Raw genomic sequence first — 23,819 nt, forward strand, 5'->3', positions numbered from 1 at the left:
AAACAGACGCGATCAGAGGTGGGGGAGTTGGGGTAGGGGAGACGGGAGAAATTTGCCCTGTGTCCATGTCGGGGTGGGGACGGGGGTGACAGTGAAATTCCACCCGGCAAGTTCTGCCACTGCAACAGAAGAAGTAAGAGGTCAGTTTCATAGATTCAATTAAACCTTACCTGGTTTTGTAGTTAAATGCAGCAGCGTGCCCCTAATTCTTCCTCTAAAGTATTACATATGCTGAAAGCTATAGTATTTGACCTTACACACTTCCACAGAAGAAACTCCTAAGTAACCTTCAACTTCAATAAAACGCTGTGTTCATTCTTCCCCTTGTGCTCAACGCACAGCAATCTAATACACCTCATCATGTGGTCCGTTACCATGGCAGCGATGAATCCAGCTGCTGAAATACAAAAGACTGACAAAAAGTTGCTTTTTCCCCCTCCACCCACCCTGACAAAGTCAGATTTTTTTTTCCTGTATGACAAGTCTAATTTGAATATCTTTCTGTTGCTGACTCAACTTCGTGGACAAGGAGAAAAGAAAAAGAAAAACGAGTAAAAAGATGCAAGAAAAAAAGAGCTCCCAGAAAATGTAAACCAACTAATGAAATACCTATATGCATTTTTAAGATGCCGTTAATCCCTTGAAAGACTGATGATTATCTACTACTTCTGCCGACCAAATACTTTGAAATGTCAGTTACTAACTCAATAGGAAATGCAGCATTAATCTCACAGCATCTTTTAAAATATTTTTAAAAATACATGAAATGATTCAGTAAAACAGATGCTGAGAAATACTACATTAGTCTACGAAGGGCTAGTCTCAAAGTATTTTCCTAGGGGAAACTCCTAATTACAGCTCAGAGGTGGGAGGTAACATTCTTCATTTTCTTTTCATCAAGACCCTGTGTTTATCCGTTATTTAAACAGATTAGATTTCAGTTCTATTTAAAATGCTCATAGATTTGGATCTAGGGTGGTGGAGCCTACTAGAATTACGCAAACCGTATCTGGGGGCTCTATATTAAGATAGGGGGTTGGCACAATATCAACTCTGAGCAATCCAGGGATCTCCCTCCCCCAAACCAATGGTTACATAATTAAGATTGAAGGAATCACCTTCGCTTTCTTCCCAGTACTTTAAGGAAGGCTGACAGGAGGAGTCCTGAGTGACTGGGGCTTCACCTCATTTCAGCTGTGGTTCCTCCCACCCACCACAGGGCTCTGAGCTCCCGCCAGCGACTGCTTTGTCCCTCAGGCCTTGCATTGCCACCCTGCTGCTTCCACGGCCTTGCTTACTGCCCATGTTTAGCTCATATTTCATAATACTGTGTTTACATGGCTAACTTCTCTTTTTAGATATGGACTCTCCTAGGAAAGGGAGCTGTGTCTTTTTCATGTTTCTACGCCAGTCATCAGCTTTGGCACAATGGACGGCTCAGGGACAATTTATTTTCTGTCTTTTTTTTTACAAATTTTATGGTGTAGTTTTTATTTATTAAGAGAAAAATTTTCATGAAAAGTAGTTAATAGACATTGTTGTCTAGGTTCAGATGTGAACCTCATTCTGTAATCTCTCACGTTGTTTTATATATATACCCACGAATCCTGATCTTTTTTTTTTTTTTGTCGTGGTATATTTCTTTTCTTTTTTTAAATTTTATTTTATTTTTAAACTTTACAATATTGTACTGGTTTTGCCAAATATCGAAATGAATCTGCCACAGGTATACATGTGTTCCCCATCCTGAACCCTCCTCCCTCCTCCCTCCCCATACCATCCCTCTGGGTCATCCCAGTGCACCAGCCCCAAGCATCCAGTATCGTCCATCAAACAAATTAAAATACAGTTGATTTACAATATTGTGTTAGTTCCTGGTGTATAGCGAAAATGATTCAGCTACACACACACACACACACACACACTCTTTCCCATTATGGTTTATTGAAGGATATTGAACCTGGTTCCTTGTGCTGTACAGTAGGACTTTGTTGTTTACATATTTTATATGTCGTAGTTTGTAGTTGCTAATCTCGAACCCCTAATTTATCCCTCCCCCAGCTCGGGCACCCACACTGCTTTCTGTGTCTGTGAGGCTGTTTCTGTTCTGTCAGTAAGTTCAATTGTGTCATATTTTAGATTCCACATGTAAGTGATATCATATGGTGTTTGTCTTTCTCTTTCTGACTTATTTCACTTAGTGTCACAACCTCTAGGCCCATCCAGGCTGCTGCAAATGGCATTATTTCCTCCCTTTTTATGGTTCCATTGTATATACACAGCATCTTCTTTATCCATTCATCTATGGACATTAGTTTTTTCCACGTTCTGGCTATTGTAAACAGCTGCTGCTATCAACACTAGGGTGCATGTATCTTTTCAAGTTAGTTTTCTTCAGATATACGCCCAGGAGAAGGATTGCTGGATTATATGGCAACTCTACCTTTAATATTTTAAGGAATCCCTATACTGTTCTTGATACTGGCTGCAACAATTTACATTTCCACCAACAGCGTACGAGGGTTTCCTTTTTTCCACACCCTCTCCAGCATTTGTTATTTGTAGATGTTTTAATGATGCCCATTTTGACTGCTAGGTACAATGGTGGTAACTCATTATAGTTTGGTTTGCATTCCTCTAATAATTAGCAATATTGAGTGTCTTTTCATGTGCCTATTGGCTACCTATATCTGAATGTTTTCTTTGGAGAAATCTCTATTTAGGTTTTCTACCCAGTTTTGATTGGGTTAGTTTTGTTGTTGTTGTTGTTGTTGTTGTTGTTGCTATTGAGTTGTATGAGCTGTTTGTATATTTTGGAAATTCACCACCGGTCTCATTGTTTGCAAATATTTTTTCTCAATCTGCATGTTGCCTTTTCATTTTGCTCAGTGGCTATTTCTTGAATGGATAAAGCAGGAAATGAGTGTTTTACCTTAGTATCGTGGAGGAGCCCTCAGCTCCTCCAGGACTCTGCTCAAAGCTCTCCCTCTAGTTAAACCCTTATGAGGTCCACAAAGGTTTTTCCTTAATATTCTATGCCACTCATGGAAGTGGGCAACAGGAGCCGGGAGCTCTTCAGAGGATCAATCATGGAGCTACCCAGACATGGGTGTGAAACCGGCTCCTGCTCACACCAGTTGGTGATCTTGGATAGATCATTTAATCTCTCTAAACCTGGGTTACTCTAAGGCTCCTACTTTAAAGAGTTATGGAAAAAGAAAATGAAATGAGATAGTTCAAGGGAAGCATCAAACACTGAGCTTGGAAACAAACTAAATGCTCAACAAATGGTTGCTAGTACTCTTTAGTAAAAATGTGAAAGATTTTTGAGCAAGAGGGACAATGAGAAAGTGCACTGACACCTTCCTGAATTTCTCTTGCTGATAAAACTGTTGATTAATTTAAATCAGACTGACACATGCACTCCTTAGTATGAAAAGATGAAAGTGAAGTCGCTCAGTCCTGTCCGACTCTTTGCGACCCCATAGACTGTAGCCTACCAGGCTCCTCTGTCCATGGGATTTTCCAGGCGAGAGTACTGGAGTGGATTGCCATTTCCTTCTCCAGGGGATCTTCCCAACCCAGGGCTTGAACCTGGGTCTTCTGCGTTGTAGAGGGTAATGATGCAGCATGAACATAGAGACCACTCCAGGAAAATATCTAGATTGCTTATTCCTACTTACAAACCAACAAGGTGGGGGATAACCAGTCAAGTGGTTTTACATATTCCCAGGGCAAAATGGGTGGAAGAGGGTTAAACTTAGGAGTCAATTAAAAATCTTTTAAATATGAAAGAAAAACACAGTAAAGAAAGCAGTTCATTTTGATACTTACATTGGATTCTCAAGAAATGGTCTATATATTATTTATTAGTATTTTTTTCAAATTAAAATGGAATATGAAGAACTTTTATCATAAAAAAGCTTGATACTAAAAATTATATGTATAGATCTCATCTTAAAACAATTTACCAATGTTGGATTAACAGTAGCTTTTAAAAGATTACCCTGACAGCAGTAATGAACACAGCATTGTAAATCAACTATACTTCAGTTAAAAAAAGAAAAGATCACCTTGATCTGTAATAAGGGCTCTAAACTGCTCACCAATACAGACTTTTAGCTGTTTTTCTTCACAGTCATCTAACTCAGGAAATTACCTGACACCAAAGCCAACTGCATTGGAAAATTAGCATCAAAATCCCTTTGAAGACTTATAGTGCAAAGCAGCAGTCAGGGGTTAATAAAAAAAAAACCCAGGAGAGAAAAAACTTTCATTGCAGGAAGTTGCCAGAAAGGATAAAAATGAATGTTGCACATTGCAAGATTTCTCTAACATAAGAAAAAAACAGGCCTACAAGAAAATTGGTAGAGGTTATTAAAATAGCTTTGGCACTGCTACAACTCTGAAAAATCCTTAAGTGTTGTGACTCCTGACAACACAATTCTATAAGGCAAAGAAGCAGGAAGCACGCCCATTGGAGAAGTCAGCACCCGCTAATCCTCTTCAGGGCAGCTGATGAAGGCAAGACCCAAAGGACCACCATTTGAATAATTCATTTCTGTGGGAGTCCTTACTGTGTGCCTTTTCCCCATATGGATTGGTTATGTATCTAACTTTTTTTCCATTGTGTAAGTTTTAAGAGCCTATCCTTTATGTAGTGGGTTGTCCAAAAAGTTCATTCGCGTCTTTCGGTAAGATGCTATGGAAAAACCCGAACAAACTTTTTGGCTGACCCAATAGTTAATGTAAACTGCTGCTAGAGCATTCAATATGATCAGCAAACATCCTTTGTCAGGGGCTAAAACAACCTGTTTGATTGTCTCTCTTTAAGATGTCGGTATATTTGGTTTCGCCAAGTTTTAAATCCCTTTTGCAAATATTAACGTCTCACTCAGGGTGATCAAAATTTGTAACATAATCTGTGCTGGTGTGACCCACTTAATTTCATATGAAGAATTCAGTCACTTAGGGAGATAGCTTTTGTGACTTCATGCATTGAAATACTGTACTCCAGAAAGTCAATTTGCTAAACCATGGACCCAGGGACTTGGGAGGAAGCTTACAGGGTTACTTGCTTCTCGCTCTCTCTTCAGACAGGACGGCATCTAATTTCCCAAACTCAAGGTAATAATATAGGCTCAGAGGTTACAAGCTTTAATTAACACATTATTGACCGAAAGATTTTTGCAGAAATGAAAGCCTGTGGTGTTAACACGTCTCTGGTCAATAACGGGTAAAGCAGCATGGTTACAAAAAACTGGCTGTTAACGTCAATGAAATTAAAACAAGACAAACCAAATTGAATTTCAACAAGAGTGATTTTTTTTCAGGTCACATTTTAAAACTGTTACTTATTTTATAATACCACAAAGTGCTTTATTGTTCAGGCACTGGTTTAAATCAAATAAGAAAACTTGCTAACAGCAACCACAAAGTGGTTGTGGTCTATTGAATAGTTTTGGCAAGCACAGAGTTTCTTGGGCTGCTCTGAGCAGCTGACCTAAAAAATATTAATCGGATTAGTATCTATTCTACTCATGAAAATTTCTTATGAAAGAACAACGCTCTTGCAAGCCATTTCAATTTATATAACCCAATATCAAGATAGTCTCTTTGACCCTTAAGATGTTTTCAAAACATGTACTCTTCCTTTGAATTGTACTAATCTAGCTATAAATAATAAGGATGCCTTTGTGTTTTTCTACTGTTGACACATCACAGAAAATGCCTCCTTTTTTAAATAGCACTGTGAAATGAATGGCTACGTTTTCTGCAGATAAGTTATTTGTAAAACTGGAATCATTTTGCCATGCTCACTTAGGAAAACTTATCCCCAAATTTCTGTTTGTGTGCTTTTCATCTCTCTCTAAAATTCATAATTATATAATTATATTCTGGATTTTTCCTTAATGAAAAACATCCTTGGTTTTTAAACTTAATATTAAAAAGTTACACTGGTCCATTTCCTCACTACAAAGTAATATCACACATTCAAAGTAGAGAAATTGAAAAGTGCAATTTATGAAATAATCTTAAACACTTATAATTCAGGTATCTGAAGTAACAAATACCAATATTCTGATGTATTTCTTTAATTTACATGGTAAATATCTCAGATAATGTTGAAAATTGCTTTCTATTGCTTAATGAAAGCAACGTACAATAAACATACAATCATATTACCTACTCTTTGAAAATATTTTTTGATAGTTGCATAAAATTCTGCTATTTGGATGTATCAGAATTGATTTAGCCATGCCTTATTGTCAAGTATATTTTTAGTCTTTTCCAGGTTTCTTATTATAAGCAATATACCTTTGCATATAAACTTTGATCACATCTTGGGTTATTTCCTTAGAATGGATTCCTTAGAATGGAAGGGAGATTATTGGTTTAAGTTAGAAAGTCTAAGGATCCAATTTTAGAATTGACAGGATCCATACGTATAACTTGGAGAAGGAAATGGCAATCCACTCCAGTATTCTTGCCTGGAAAATCCCATGGACAGAGGAGCCTGGCGAGCTACAGTCCATGGGGTTGCAAGAGTTGGACATGACTTACCAACTAAACCACCACCACCACCACCATCATACATATAATTTAGTATAATACTTCCTTTTATAGAAGAGAAAACTGAGCCTCAGTGAGGTGCCAGGGCTGGCTCAGAGTCTTACTATGAGTTCTTCTGGTGCTAGAATGGAAATTTGGGTTCTTTCTGATCTGCTTTGCTTTCTGTAATTTCACCACGTGTGCATGTATGCATGCATGCTCAGTTGCTTCAGTTGGTCTGACTCATCGTGACCCCATAGACCATAGCCTGACAGGCTTCTCTGTCCATGGGATTTTCCCAGCAGGGATACTGGAGTGGGTTGCCATTTCCTCCTCCAGGGGATCTTGCTGACCCAGGGATTGAACCCTCGTCTCCTGTGTCTCCTGCATTGCAGACAGAGTCTGCAATACCCTCCTAGGTATTACCTGTGAAACTCCACGAATGTGCTCTGAGCCCAAGTCAGGAATGGGAGTTACTTGGTGGTGGGTGATGCTAGTTTTTGTCAGGGTCAAGCCACATGGCAGTATCTCTGAGGCCACTTTCCACTGAACGCTAAACAGAGTGGATACTGAGAAGAAGCAGTCTCCCAGATCCAAATCTGTCCTGAGAAAAACAAACTGGAAAAGGATTCCAAGAGAGTTGAGAGGACTCATAAAATCAGTGAGTTCAAATTGATATAAAAAGTACAAGTGCTCTTTGGTGGGGCCCAAGTTCTTTTATGATCTTGTATTTTGTCAGGAGAGCAGAAAACATGAGTGACTGTGTGAATGGTAGATTGTCAGGAAGCTCATAAGGGAAGGGGAAGAAATATGGTCTGGTCACCCTCCTTGACAATCCCATATCCTGCAAATTCAGGTGTGTTTGCCCAGACATGATGGGGTCTCCATCTGACAGGATATATTATATCTCAGCTACAGGGAAACGGAAAGACATTTCCAAAAATCAAGTCTATTTGGGAAGTCAAGGAAACAGGCAGATTTCTGAGACCTCACCCTTAAAAGAATCCATTTTCTTAGTCTGAAGACAGAGTACACAGAAATTATGGATTCTCAGTCTCTTCCATGTGACTTGTTCTAAGATCAGATGACTTATTCTAATTTAATAAATATTATAAGTGCCTTCTAAAAGCACACACTGTACTATTTGTAGGCAAAGAAATATAAATGATTTATACTCTAGACGGAGAGATAAAAACATGGATAAAGAAAATATAGCTGTAGATATATAATATATGAGAAAATATAATTAACTGACTTGAAAGTAGACAGGCAATTTAATTAGGTTAGTTTAAACAGAACATTTAGGGGCAAAAAGGACCCATTCAGGGTGTCCGAGGCTTGGAAAGCATTTGCTGTGATGATAGTAGGTGTGTTTTCCCAGATTCTTCTACTTTGTGTTCTGGACTTGGAATACATCAGCAGAGCAGACATTCTACAACACAGAAACGGACTCACAGACTTAGAGAACACATTTATGGTTGTCATGGGGGAAAGATGGGGAAGAGATAGGGAGTTTGGGATCGACATGTACATGCTGCCATATTTAAAATAACCACCAAAGACCTACTGCATACCACAAGGAACTCTGCTCAATGTTATGTGACAGCCTGGATAGGAGGGGAGCTTAGGGGAGAATGGATACATGTATATGTACGGCTGGAGCTTCCCAGGTGGCACTACTGGTAAAGAACCCGCCTGCCAATGCACGAGACGCGGGAGACGTGAGTTTGATCCCTGGGTCAGGAAGATCCCCTGGAAGAGGGCATGGAAACCCACTCCAGTATTCTTGCCTGGAGAATCCCATGGACAGAGGAGCCTGGTGGGCTACAGTGCAATAGGGTTGCACAGAGCTGGACATGACTAAAGCAATTTAGCATGCACACACGCATATGTATGGCTGAATCCCTTTACTGTCCACCTGAAACTATCACAACATTGTTAGTAGGTTATACTCCAATATAAAATAAAAGGTTAGAAAATAAAGGTGTGTAGAGGGATGCCTGATGCATATTTTCAGTGACTGTGATTAGATGTAGGAGTGATAAAAGCTATTGAGTTTCTCTCTCCCTTTGTCAGGTGTCCCTGGGAAAGGACAAGTAATTAACTGACAATGGCAAGGTGAAGAGGGAGGGTGGAGGAAGTGTCTCTCAAGTAGCCTGTGTCTATATATCACAGGTAAAGAGATGGAGAAACCAAGAGGCAAATGGAATGTCCAGTACCCGTGACATTGAGGAAAAGTTAATTATTGATGACAACCACAATGATAGTGAAAGGGATGAGAAAATGAAGCAAGTTGTGGAGGGGAATTAGGGCATTAAGGCAAAACTATAGAGAATAAATTATTTCAGGAAAACATAGAAACAGCTGGAAAAGGATATAAAGGTGATTTGGGGGGAAAGATAAAAAGAGAAGCAAATGTGATTCAAGGGAACATAGTGAAATTACTCAGGGGGTGAGAGAAAAAGGATATGAGAGAAACACCATTATTGAGAAAACTGAAATAATTGAGACGAGTAACAAACTAATATTTGAAATTTCATTCTATATTTAGTTTTAGTCGCCCAGTTGAACCTGACTCTTTGTAACCCCATGGACTGTAGCCCGTCAGGCTCCTCTGTCCATGGGATTCTCCAGCCAAGAATACTGGAGTAGGTAGCCATTCCCTTCTCCAGAGGCTCTTCCCAACCCAGAGATAGAACCAGGGTCTCCTGCATTGCAGGGAGATGTTGTACTATCTGAGCTACAGGGAAGTCCCATTCTATATACAGACTCGAATGAACTCTATGATTGGAATGAGGGAAAAGGTTCATTGGCTTGTTAAACACATTTTGTATAAACTGACCCATAACATAAAGATATCAGGTGCTTTGGACCCTTCTGGGTGACTGTGGTGGCAAATGCCACATTGGCAGGGGCCATCCATCTGACAGTTCAGAGGTGTATGTATGTGATACCCAGGGGGTCACTGGAGCCCATCTGGGAGGGATTATCCTCAGCCCACACTTCACACTGGTCAGTTCATCAGGTCACTGCATTCCCTTTACAGCCTCAGAGTGACACGTGAAACGGAGAAACTGGAGAAACCATTCATTATACGAAGGTGAACAATGCACAGGAAGGGAAGTGGCATAAAAGCCTGAGAGGGAGGCACTTACGCGTTTGAAACGATATCTGCGTGTAAATAATGGTGAGCAGGTGTTCTCCCTTTATTACTGAAGGCGACACAGTCTGCCTTTGCCAGGTGCGACTTTAGGAAGGACCTCCTGATTTAATATCAAAATGATGGCACATAAGTAACACGAAGCAGAAGGGCACTAGCGTCCTACACCGTTCATCAGAGGCAAGTGTTTTGGGAGGATATTAGTCACTAATATTTGTTATACATGTAAAGACCCTTGACATCGCAGTGAAGACACAACTACGTGTTTATAGGCTCCTAAACACACACATCATGCAGAGAGAAACCCGAATTTACATATTAGCTCCTTTGGATATTATTGCTACAAGTATGACGGTATAGGAGGGTTCAGATTGCCCATGCACAATGTCATGGGCAATAATATCCAAAGCATTCAACACAAACACATTTGCTTTATCTATTTCAGGCTTTATGATATCTTTGGTAAACACTGTAGACCAACTTAAAAAATAAAAGTAAGCAAAAATATTTTCTAATCACTTACAGTCCCACCAACCACAGGTAATGTTCTTTGATTTACCTATTTGTGTCTCTCTCTATGTAAATATACAGCTGATTTTTAAAAATGTACTTTACTGAAGTATAGTTGATTTACAATGTTGTATTAATTTCTGAGTACAGCAAAGTGATTCAGTTATACAATGGACAGCCTGATTTTTAAAATGGATTGTTACTTTTTAAACATATAGCCATATTCCACACACAGACTTGATGACTTTTTCTGGGCCTGTTGGTTATATATGGGCTTCTCTGGTCGCTCAGACAGTAAAGAATCTGCTTGCAGTGTAGGAGACCCGGGTTCAATCCCTGGGTCAATAAGATCCTCTGGAGAGGGGAATGGCAACTCACTCCAGTATTCTTGCTTGGAGAATCCCATGAACAGAGGAGCCTAGCAGGCTACCATCCTTGGGGTTGCAAAGAGTCGGAAATAACTGAGCAACTAAGTATTTGGTTACATATTGCCTGGTCTAGAAGATAATGGTAAAGATAGGAGAAACTAAGTCACTCAAAAATTCTGTGTTCATTATAGGCGGTAGAACTAGAAAATGATGTGTTATTTCTGGAATGGGGAAGGGTTTGAAGACTAAATCCAGAAAGAAAAAGTGTTGGAGTTCTGGGCTCCGGGAACAAGGTCGAGGTCAAAGGAAACTCCTACCTGAAGGGGAAGCAGGTTCTAATACATGGTGATGACCCAGGAGGATGGAGGCAAGATAGGACCTCTTTTGATGGATGTGACTATGGTCAAAGGTATAATTGTGCTGATAATTCGCTCTAATATCTGGCTTATCTCCCTGTTATCATCAGGACTTCAGGAAAGCTCTGAGAATGTTTCTCAGTTTCACAGTGAGTCCCACAGTGATTAAGACCACGTTCAAGCTTAGAACAGGGTAAGAGGAAAGAATGGTCTCTCTGCAGTGATCTGGTGTTACCTCAGACCTCTCTGAGAAAAGAACATTTGAGACAAAGCCCATGGAGAATGAGGAGGAGGCCTTTCTGGCAAAGAGAAGAGCAAGGTGAGGCCCCCAAGGCAGTCAGAACCTGATGTGTTCCACAAATACAGTGAGAACAGTGTGGCTGGAGCTTTCCACAGAAGGGGCAGAAGGTCAGGGCATGAAAAGGTTGGTAAGGGACTGGGGCTTTGTGGGACATATCAGGGGCTTCTGTAATTTATCCTCAGTGCAGTGGGAAGCTTTGGGAGGACTCAAAACATGAGAGTAAAGTAATATAATTTTAATTTTTAAAAGAAACCCTGGCTTCGGTGTGGAGAAGGGATAGGAGAGGGGCAAGAGTGGATGAAGTGAATGCAGTCTGGGGGCTGACTGGTGACTCTGGACTAAAACGCAGACAGTGGAGACACTGAGACATGGACACATTGGAAATATGTTCTGGAGGCAGAACTGATAGGAGCCTTTCATAGACTGAATGTGGGAGGAAGAGTGAGAATAGGGTGTAGAGGAGAACTCCCCACATTCTAAAATAAAAGGAGGATGGATGAGCAACAAAAACTTATATAGCACATGGAACTCTGCTTAGTGTTACGTGCCAGCCTGGATGGGGGAGGGGGTTTGGGGAGAATGGATTCATGTATATGTATGGCTAAGTCCCTGCACTGTTCGCCTGAAACCATCACAACATTGTTAATCGGCTGTACCCCCCAAAAATGTTTTTGGTGTTTAAAATAAAATAGAAGGAGGTGCCATTGATAAGATGCAGGAGCATGCGGAGGGCAAGCAGAGTGGGGCAAGGCATGTGTGCAGGAAAGTGTTGAATTTGAGGTGCCTCTGAGACTTAAAGCAGTGATGTCAGGAATGTTGTGTCTATATATACCTGGAGCTCTGAAGAAAAGGAAAGGATGGAAATGTACAGGTGGCAGTTGTAGGTGCAAAGCAATGTTTTAAAAGCTCTGGTGAAAGGAGATCATACCTGGAGAAGTAGCCCAAGCTTCCTCCCCCAGACAGAGGGGTCAGGGAGGTAGGGGGAAACCTGTGAGTAGCTTTCAATGGAGGCTAAAACAGGGGAGTTTTCCAGGAAAGAAGCAGTGGTCTTTGAATTGAAAGCTTCTTAGAGGTTCAGATGATAATGGAAGAAGCATTCATTAGCTTTAGAAAATGAAGATAAGAATGATCTTAATCAGACCCTTTTCAGGGGAAGGTGAGGATGAGGAAGTGAAGTCAGCCGCTCCAAACAATTTTTTTGGGAGAAAGTTAGATTTGTTGGGGAGCAGAAGTAGGGTAGCAATGGAAACAAACACAGTCAACAGAGTATTTCAAATACAGGAGATTGCAGAAAATATTTACAGGCTGAGGAGAGTGGCCCCCTAAAGTCAGAGACTGATGGTAAGGTCAGAAAATGACTGATTTAACGTACTCAGTCCTGAAGATAGTAAAAGGGGATGAGGTTCAGAGGACACGTGGAAAGAAGCGTCCACATGATGTGAGGGAAGAAGGAACTGAAGGTGCAGGTGGAGGGATGCTTGCAAGTTTGGGAAGAGAAAGAGGAAGTTTCAATCTAGTAGCTTCTATTTTCTTGCTTCGAAGAAGCAAGTTTGCTGGCTACCAATGAAGAATAAAGAAAAGGTTTGATGCAAGTGAAGAAAAATGAACTAGTCCTTTTGGAGGGTAGGAGAGTAAACTGTCTGTAAAAGTACTAGGATAGTCAGGGATGGCCGCAAGCACGTGTGAAGCAGTGATCATGAGTCTAGAACAACACCAGCATGGTCAGTTGTGTGATGTGCAACAAAGCTCAACAAGCAAGGGAAAGCTTAGATCAGCCAGTGGAGTGGGCTCATCCATGGCCCTGCTTTGTCTAGTGGATGTGATGGGAGATAAGACTGTGCAATGGTGTTGAAAGTACCCCCAAGAGCAACTGGTACAAGGGCTGGAGCATGGAATCTGGGCAAGAAAGGAGAGAAGTAAAGACAGCTGGGGACTTTTTGTTGGGATGAAAGAACTAGGGAGGGGACATGGGAAAACCTATGGCTGATTCATGTTGGTGTTTGGTAGATACCAATGCAATACTCCAAAGCAACTATTCTTCAATTAAAAATACATTAATTTAGTTAAAAGAACTACTTAAAAAAAATAACTAGGACCAAAAGTCCCTGCAATGAACAAAGAGAAATGCAAATGTGGAGATCAGAGAAAAATAGCTAGAAGGGTGGGGTGTGGTGTTTGGAGAGTGGGATGCCTTACTTTCTGATTGTGGAAGGGGCGCAGTTTCCAAGTAACTAGCTCCAGTGATCATCTAAGAAGTGGCTGCCTGAGGTCAAATGGAGGGATTTTTCCTGGCTATAAATAAATAAGAAGTTTAGTAGGAATACTGATGTGACCCAAGCAGAGCCAATCAAAGTCATGTGGGAAACAGCATCCAGTTCTTTTCTCTGTGACTATGGCTGGGCAGATTACATATGCTGGGAGGTGCCAGTGGCTTTCTTCATCATTGGTTGGGTAGAGCCTCCTTAACTATTAATCCAACACCGGAGGAAAACAGCTGAAAAAAGGGGAAAGAGACAAGGTGCTGAGCATAATCTTTGAACCTACCCTTTCTGAAGTCTGACTCCCCGTGTGTCAAGCTAGCCTGAAGAGATTCTTTTGTCCCTTGCAACTACAAGGCATAAACTAATATGGATGGATCTGTTTCACAAAATCTATGAAAATTTAACAGATTTGTTGTTTCCCTACCTAATAGCCATTCTTCTATTTTTCTCTGTGGGCAGGGTTGTTGTCTGTGGCTACTCTGCAGGTCTCATAGAAATGTCTAAGTCCATCACTGCTATTGCAACCCCCTGGCCAGTGATGCCAGTAAAACATGAAGGAAAATCTGCTGAGGGTGGGGAGGAGTGTATAGGCACATGTGTGTGCATACTCAGTCGCTAAGCCGTGTCTCACTCTTTGTGACCCCAAGGACTTTAGCCTGGCAGGCTCCTCCTTCCATGGCATTTTCCAGGCAAGAACACTGGAGTGGGTTACTGCCATTTCCTCTTCGGGCATCTTCCTGACCCAGGGATTGAACCCACATCTTCAGCATCTCCTGCATTGGCAGGCGGATTCTTTACCACTGAGCCACCTTGGAAGCCATGTATAGGCATACCTCATTCTATTGTATTTTTTATAAATTGCTCAATTTGTGGCAACCTTGAGTCAAGCAAGTCTAGAAATGCCATTTTTTCCCAACAGCATTTGCTCACTTTGTGTCTCTGTATCACATTTTGGTAATTCCTGCAATACTTCAAACTTTTTCATTATCATTATGTTTGCTATGGATGATGTGTGATTAGTGATCTTGGACCTTAATACTATGACTTGCTGAAGACTCAGAGGATGGCTGGTATTGTTTAGAAATGGAGAAGTGATACTTTTAAGTTAAAGTTTGTACATGGGTTTTAAAGATATCATGCTATTACATACTTAGACTACAGTACAGTAGAAACATAACTTTTATATGTACTGGGAAACCAAAAATTTCACATGACTCACTTTATTGGGCTATTTGCTTTACAGTGGTGGTCTAGAACTGAACCCACAATATCCCTGAGGTATGTCCCTCAGTAGTGAACTGAGTAGTGTGACGAGTGATTTCATGTGTCAACTTGACTAGGCTGTGAAGTGCTCAGCTTTTTTCACTCAACATTATTCTTGCAGAAGAGTGATTCCAGATGAGCTTAACTCTTGAGTTGGTAGATTTAGTGAAGCAGATTGCCCTTCTCACTGTGGGTGAGTCTCATGCAACCTGTTGAGGCCTAAATAGAAGGCAAGAGGATCTTCTCTCTCTTGCTGATGGTCTTCAAGCTGAGACACAAAACTTATTCCACTGTCTCTCCTGGTTCTCAGGCGTTTGGACTATAGATTAGAGGACTTAGCCTCCATAATTGTGTCAGCCAAGTCCTTATAATAAATCTCTTTTATATCTTGTTGGTTCAGAACTCTGACTTATAAAAGTAATGTCCCTCAAAATATCACATTTCCCCAGAAACAGAATGTGACCTTATTTGGAAATAGAATCTTCGCGGGTGTAATGAGTTGAAGACTAAGATGAGGTCCTACTGGAGTGGGCGGGCCCTACATCTGACAATTGGTATCCTCTTAAACAGAGGAAAGGATGGAGAGAGAGCCACACACATGAAGAAGGCCATTTAAAGATGGAGGTAGACATTGCAGTCCCACGGCTACAAGCCAAGGAATGCCAATGACTGCAGGAGCCACCGGAAGTTAGGAAGAGGCCCAGCAGGATTCTTCCCTAGAGACCCGAGGGAGCCTGGCTCTGCCAGCACCTTGGCGTCAGACTTCTCTTCTCCAGAGCTACGAGTGAATAAGTTTCTGTTGTCTTCAGCTAGCTAGTTGGCAGTCATTTGTTAGAACAGCCCTAGGAAACTAAAAAAGGGAGTTTCTGGGAAAGGTCTCTTCACCCAGAAAAGAGACTCAGAGGGAGAAGTGAAAAACTTGGTGGGTGAGGCAAACGGTAAGCGATGCTGTGTGGCTGGGACACAGGCCAAGTGATCGGTGAGTCAATGCCCAAGAAGAACTGGAAGAGGGGCCGGACTCAGCCAGCTGTCCCTAGAAGGGATGCCAGGTGGGGTGAAGGAGCAGGTGGACGGAACTATGAGTCAGGTCACGTTCTTTTCACATGCTGTAGATGATGGGGTCCTTTTTACACTGAGTGTTGGCTCAAGTAAGTTGTTCACTTCCTGACTAGCAATTATTGACATTTCCCGGGGAGGGAGGTTGGGCGGGTGCGGTAGGTGCTGCCCTGCCCCGGCCGTTAACGGCTGCCCTTCCTCTTCCGGTAGCTCAGACTCACTGAGGGGGAGGCCAGGGAGCTTCGACAACAGATGACAGCCAGCCTGTCGTCTCCTTTAGAATGACATGCTTGCTTCCTCAGGCGCTATTTCATATCGTCTGATCTATATGGCGCACATTTGGCCTTTGCTGTACGCCAAGTTCTGCCTGGGATCCCATCTTCCCCTCCAAAGTTATCTTCCAAAGATACTTTGAAAAGTGAAATTTCTCCAGAGCCTTTTATCTCTCCCCTTTTAACAACATCGTCTCCTCTTTTCCAGTTGACATCTCTAGAACCTGATCAATTCAATCTAGACTCTGGGGATGGACAGACAACCATGATCAGCCTACCCAGATGACACACTTGTGTTATAACAGGGACCCTCTAGACACTCAGTTTCAAGGAGCACAAAGGCAGCTGCTGCTGCTGCTGCTGCTAAGTCGCTTCAGTCGTGTCTGACTCTGTGCAACCCCATAGATGGCAGCCCACCAGGCTCCCCCGTCCCTGGGATTCTCCAGGCAAGAACACTGGAGTGGGCTGCCATTTCCTTCTCCAATGCATGAAAGTGAAGAGTGAAAAGTGAAAGTGAAGTCGTCAGTCATGTCTGACTCTTAGCGACCCCATGGACTGCAGCCTACCAGGCTCCTCTGCCTATGGGATTTTCCAGGCAAGAATGCTGGAGTGGGGTGCCATTGCCTTCTCTGAAAGGCAGCTGAGATAGGTCTTTTTGAACAGGGGAGCACAGTGTCCTGAGAGCAGCAGGTCTTTGGAGTCTCACCTACTTTGAATTTAGGGTCCACTCCTTGCTGACTGCATTGCCTTGAGCAAGATACTCAACCTTCTGAGGCTCAGTTTCACCATCTAAAAATGAGGATGATACTGCTGCTGTGGCTGCTGCTAAGTTGCTTCAGTCATGTCCGACTCTGTGCGACCCCATAGACGGCAGCCCACCAGGCTCCCCTGTCCCTGGGATTCTCCAGGCAAGAGCACTGGAGTGGGTTGCCATTTCTTCCTCCAATGCGTGAAAGTGAAAAGTGAAAGTGAAGTCGCTCAGTCGTGTCTGACCCTCAGCGACCCCATGGACTGCAATCTACCAGGCTCCTCTGTCCATGGGATTTTCCAGGCAAGAGTACTGGAGTGGGATAGGTAACATATGAAAAGTACATCCTGTGAAGCCCAGTACACAGTTCAAAGTGGCTCTTAATATTTAGAGCAGGATTTGTCAGTCTTGACACTATTAACATTTGGGGGTAGATAAGTTCTTTCCTTTAGGAGACTGTTTTAAGCATTGTAGGATGTTTAGCTACAACCTGGATTCCACTTACTAGGTGCTAATAGCCCTCCACACCCCCATGCCCCTGGCTGAGAACCACAGCTGTAGAGTCAGGTGGGCAGGTCTTTGTACACCCCTTAAGAAACAGAGGTAGAACATTTTCTAACCTGTCTACATTTAAGACAGAGTCCACACAAATGGCTTTGTTATTACTAGTGTTTTTTCCTGGTGGTTTAGTTACTAGGTCTTGTCTTACTCTTTGCGACCCCATGGACTATATAACCATCAGGTTTCTCTGTCCATGGGATTCTCCAGGCAAGAACACTGGAGTGGGTGGCCATTTCCTTCTCCAGGGGATCTTCCGGACCCAGGGATCAAACCCAGGTCTCCTGCCTTGCAGGCAGATTCTTCCTATTTAAGTAAAAAAGAGATCATCCTTCTTTCCAAGCACTGAAGTACGTATCTTTCCTGGTACATTTCAAAATTCCCTCTTGATGGACACAGGAAGGTGAAGTAATGACAGAACATGAGAGTGGGATCTGACAGCAGAATCACTTTCCAGTGCTGGCACTTCTTTGATGTTTTATTTTTCCCCTTAAAAATTCATGTTAATTTTGCTTTCAACACAATTGTATAGTCATCACTGTCTTCATAGAAATGTATTGCCCCCTTTCCCTTTCACTGAGTAAAATAAGAGGGGACAGTGTTTTATCCTAGGATTTTGGGTCCCCAGGCTTACAATCAAGCTGCCCAGTTAGAATAGAATGCTGTTATGTGGATGCCCTTCAAGTTCTTTGTGGTGTTTCCTTCAAAATGTATCAGGCATATTTTATTTTACAGGTTAATTTCACCAACCAGTTAAAAGTCCTCTTATGTGACCTGTGTTTCCTTTGCTTCTACGTTGCTTTTTAAAACAATGGCCTTTCAAAAGGCGGAGAAATGTATCAGAATCCTTAACAATTCAACTTGAACAAAAAGTAATGCTATCGAAGAATGAAATAAATGCTGAAATAACTCCCCCCACAACTGATCAAATACGATCATAAGTATTTGGGGAAAAGCTGTATGACAGTGTGAGTCCTAGTAGACATTTAATTCTTATACTCTGTAAAACTACATCAAAGATCCAGTCTCTTTGCCTCTATGGTCAGTCTCTGAACCCCTGTCAGACCACAGAGAGGAATCTTATGTTAAATGTTAATTCTCATTTACAAGATTTAAGGAGCTACTTCTGAGAAAGCTATTGTTTCGTCAGCCCAGTGGAAATGCCTGTACAGAATTAAGGTGTGGATCACCCAACTGAAACTGATGTCAATGGTTCAGTTATTCATTCATGCTCTTCAGACTTTTGGACACACCTCCACTGGTTTCCAGGCAACCGCAGCTCAGGGCAGTTAGTATTCATGCTTCATGAATTCTACATGTGAGTAAGAAAGGGATTTTCATATTTTAATGAGCAGGCATTCATGAGCTGAGCTGGACAATTACCTTTGTTATTAGGTAAGACAAAACATGGGGAGGGCCTTTCCCATCTTTCAGAAAGTGGGTCAATACTCTTTTCCTGAAAAGCCTTTGTGTTTACAGGGGACAGCACTGCACAACACAGCCTCGAGCAGGAAGATATGGAAAATCTCAGAGAAGTCCTTTTCATTGGAAGGAGAAATTCCTGTTAGAACTCAGTTTAGGACTGGGATTTATAAACCCTGCTTCTCAGGCCCTTTCACTCCTTGTACTATAGGAAGGGAGATGCCAGGAGCAAACAAGAACGTTTCCACATTGGGTTATTTAATCATTGTGCCCAATATCTACAACTGCTTCATGTGCTGTGCTTAGTTGCTCAGTCATGTCCAACTCTTTGCAACCCCACTGACTGTAGCCCACCAGGCTCCGTTGTCTATGGGGATTCTCCAGGCAAGGGAATACTGGAGAGGGTTGCCATGCCGTCCTCCAGGGGATCTTCCTAACCCAGGGATCGAACCCAGGTCTCCCGTATTGTAGGTGGATTCTTTACCAACTGAGCCACCTGGGAAACCTGCAAATGCTTCATGCCAAGAGACAATTCAAAGTGCTGGGGAATGTGGCAGGGATTGAGGTGGTGGCATGCTTGGTATTACTCAAGGTGGCACTGTTGGCTGTGTAGGAGGCATATGAGTTGGGGGAGGGGGCTAAACCAGGGAGTCTACTGAACTGAGATCGTAAGAGGCTCATTTGCTATGGATAAACAGTGAGGATGAAGTCTTATCTGCAAACAGCATATGATATCACTTATATGTGGAATCTAAAATATGGCACAAATGATCCTATTATAAAACAGAAACAGACTCACAGATGTAGAGAAAGACTTGTGGGTGCCAAGAGGGAAGGCCGGTGGGGGAGGGACGGACTGGGAATCTGTGGTTAGTAGATGCAAGCTATCACATACACAATGGATAAACAGCAAGGTCCTACAGTATAGCGCAGGGAACAATACTCAGGATCCTGGGGTAAATCATAAAGGGAAAGAATATAAAAAAGAATGGATATATGTGTGCAATTGAGTCACTTTGCTGAACACCAGAAATTAACACATTGTAAATAAATATACTTTGATATAAAGAAAAAGAATGTAGTCTAAGATGGATAGAGATAAGATTTTTTTCTCTCTCCAGATGTTCCTTTTGTGGATACTACTACTCTGGGAAGAAATTCAATGTTAGGAGGGAAACCATGGGAGACTAGGAGTTGTTATATGTTAGGAAGGAATGATATAATAAAAACACGTTCTTAGAAAAAGACGGCCATGTTACTTATCTATGCATGTAGAATTGGAAGATTATGGCAAGTGTTTGTACATAAACAGTAAAATTTCTAGCTCACAGTTACAGAATTGTTAGGAATTGACAGAATAAAGAACTACCTTATTCATCTGCTTTGATGATGAATTTCAGGTTCACAGTTTCAGATTTTGCTAAAATAAACTCTGTACAGATTTAGAAGTCAGGTTTTGAAAGTTATAAAAAATCAATTGATGGTTAAAATACAAGCTAAAATAATAAACAACCACTCATAAGAATATTCTCACATTAAAGTACATTATTATTAACTTCCATAAACATCGTAACCCTTAGATTTTTGATAGGAAAATACTGTTTCATCCATTCTTGTGATGATCACAATTCCTCAAACCATACTTATGTAAGGATAATAGCATTCTGCAATCTTCTGGGGAAACAGAGAAGAAATAAACCAAGAAAAGATCACCCAACAGGGAGGGACATAATCTGGGAAAGTGAACAGAATTATTATTTTTTCTAAGGTATTTATCTTACTCAAAGATCGACACAGCATATATGCTCATATTTTTACAAACTTCTTTTTCACTTCTGAAATGTTGTTATCCATAAAACAGTGGTAAACCAAAGACACAGGCATGTATTCATTGTTTTCATATATAAAGTACTTTTGATTGCACTGTTTTACAGTATGTGCTAAGCTACTTCAGTCATGTCCGACTCTTTGCAACACATAAGAGGTATGTAATATGTACTTAAAAACAAATGAATGATCATTATAGGTATAAAAGGGGCACAAGAATCATTAGGATTTTTCACAAAAGAAAAGAATACGTCTCTGGATACTGATTTTTGCATTTAAAATGAAGTCAGAAGGTTGTTTTTCTTTAAAAAAAATTGAGTATAGCTGGTTTACAATGTTGTATTAGTTTCAGGTATACAGCAAAGTGGTTTAGCTACGTATACATGTATATGAATTCATATACAACCATGCAGAGTCAGTTGAGTCCAACTCTTTCTGACCCCATGGGCTGTAGCCTGACAGACTCCTCTGTCCATGGAATTTTTCAGTATTCTTATACTGGAAATCCCGACCCAGGGATTGAACGCACATTTCCTGCATCTTTCTTCACTGGCAGGTGGGTTCGTTACCACTGAGCCACCTGGGAAGTCTGAATACCTATACACCTTTTCCAAATTCTTTTTCCATTGTAAGTTATTCTAGTGGCTCAGACTGTAAAGAATCTGCCTGCAATGCAGCAGACCTGAGTTCCATCCCTGGGTGAGGAAGATCTCCTAGAGAAGGGAATGGCTACCCACTCCAGTATTCTTGCCTGGAGAATTCCATGGACAGAGGAGCCTGGAGGGCTACAGTCCATGGGGACACAAAGAGTCTGACATGACTGAGCAAAAAAATGTTTTTTAATTTTATAGGTTATTATAAGACACTGAATACAGTTCCCTGTGCTACACAGTAGGTCCTCATTGTTTACCTATGTTATCTATAGTAGCATGTATCTGTTAATCCCAACTCCTAGTTTATCCCACCTTTAGTAACCATGAATTTGTTTTCTATGTCTGAGTCTATTTCTGTTTTATAGATAAGTTCACTTGTATCAGTTTTTCAGATTCCACATACAAGTGATAATCATGAGATAATTGTCTTTCTCTTTTTGAAAACTTAGAGTTTTATTTTATACCAGTTCTTATTCTTATACATGGTATTTGAATCGTGTGATTTAAAAAATCCAGAACAAGTTTATGTACTCTCTTAAGAAGTGCTAACAGCGTCACTGTGTCTAGAGAAATTTTTTATTTCACATCCAAAACAAACTGTTTCATAATTAGTTATAAATATTCATTTCATAAGTGTTATTAAGGAGAAAAAAAGAGAAATCCTTGCCTTAAAAAGTCCCCAGCTCTAGTGTTGATTCTGGATACCACTTAGCTCCAGAATTCTATCAGTCTACAGCTTTAGACATCATTTCCAAGCTTATGCTCACATCAATAAATGATGTTTTTGCATAAATAGGTTTCAGAACCACAAGGTGCTATATCTTTTAAACTCTAGTTGAACAGAAATAGTGCTAATTTTAGCATCGACCTAAACATAAACTTACTTGCTAAGGAAAAAAAATGTGTGGACTTATAAATAGCTTACTCTCAGGAAATATTTTAAATAGAAAACTCTCATGTTGTGTTACAAATATATTCCTCTTATAGGATTAAATTGGAAAGCTCTTTTACAAAGGCAGTTTGCTGCAGTCGAAAGATATGACAACATTCTTGTTCTGCTACTTACCAGAAATATGACATTAGTAATTTATCTTAACTCTTGGGATCCTAGTTTTTATCTAAATAAAGAGGGAGATAATAGCTACATTGAAAGGTTGTTATGGAAATTAAATAAGATAATATTTGTGGAGCATCTGTTTTGGTGCTTGGCATAGAATGGTACTGGCTTCCCTGGTGACTCAGTGGTGAAGAATCTGCCTGCCAATGCAGGAGACGTGGGTTCCATCCCTGGGTCAGGAAGATCGCCTGGAGAAGGAAATGGCAACCCACTCCAGTATTCTTGCCTGGGAAATCCCATGGACAGAGGAACCTGGCGGGTTACAGTCCAGAGTCACAAAAGAGTCAGACACGACTGAGCAACTAAACAACGATAAACAACACAGAATGGAACAGATCCTCCCTGCAAGGTCCCCTTTTACTGATGGAGCGTTCCTTTTGTTATAATGGCTGGATGTAGTATTAGACTCTTCACCACACAAAAAACCCAAACATCTCAAAATGTGACCCTTCATACTTCATTCAAAACCAGAAAGACTACTCTGAACTTGACAAAGAAGATTCAAAGATTAACCAAAAACCTTGGCACTTGTCCTTGATGAACGTTTCAAAGGTAACAAAAGAAATCACACCAGACTATGAGGGATTGAATGAGATGGCTTTTCTTTCTTATGTCTGTAACAGGCACTTATCTCTTAGATATGGCCCAAAGGGTTACCTGAATTCAGAGACAGGACTGATAGTAGTTGAGCCAGGAGGAGTTCATCAATGACTTCACGGAACATGTTTAACAGCAACAGAGGTGGTGGATCTTGAAAGATAACTAGGATATTCCAAGTCTCTGAAGAGTGCATATGTGCTTATGGATAAGGAGGATTTGGAGAGGGGTGTGGATGCAAGGAACATCTAGACAGAAAAACCATCGTAAGCAAAAGTGAAGGCGTGAAGACCATGGCTTTGGGACTTCCCTGGTGGTCCAGTGGTTGAGAAATTGTCTTGCGATGCAGGGACGTGGTTCAATCCCTGATCAGGCAACTAAGATCACATATGCCAAGGAGCAACCAAGCCCGTCCACCACAACTACTGAGCCCCCCTTCTCCACACGCACACACACACACATACTCTGGAGCCTGCGTACCACGTTTATAGAGACTACACCACAAGGAAAGATCCTGTATGCTGCATCCTTCATGCTGCAACTAAGACTTGACACAGCCAAACAAATAAGTGAATAAAACAAAGAGCATGGCTTAGAGAAGGCAGATCATTCCCATATTAGCAAAGGTCAACTGATGAGGAACAAAGGGAGGTGCAGAGACTCAAGGGGTCTGTTGAGCCTCTGTGTTCAGTTGCTAAGTCGTGTCTGACTCTTCTGTGATCCCATGGACTGTAGCCCGCCAGGCTCTTCTGTCCATGGGATTCTCCAGGCAAGAATCCTGGAGTGGATTGCCATGCC

At 41.3% G+C, this 23,819-nt stretch overlaps 1 protein-coding gene across 20 annotated transcripts in view; it reads right to left on the reverse strand.

Moving 5' to 3' along the window:
- Positions 1 to 23,819, reverse strand: part of DTNA (dystrobrevin alpha) — a 461,852-nt gene that overhangs the window by 221,927 nt on the left and 216,106 nt on the right. Inside the window, exon 1 of one of the 20 annotated variants that reach the window (XM_070361684.1) lies at positions 171 to 327. The exons of the other annotated variants lie outside the window; for them this stretch is intronic. The gene's annotated coding sequence lies outside the window, so the exon portion shown is untranslated. Of the gene's footprint in view, positions 1 to 170; positions 328 to 23,819 lie in introns of those variants that run through there. 20 annotated transcript variants of the gene reach the window in all.

This window comes from Bos mutus, chromosome 24, assembly GCF_027580195.1.
Source record: "Bos mutus isolate GX-2022 chromosome 24, NWIPB_WYAK_1.1, whole genome shotgun sequence".
Taxonomy (NCBI): domain Eukaryota; kingdom Metazoa; phylum Chordata; class Mammalia; order Artiodactyla; family Bovidae; genus Bos; species Bos mutus.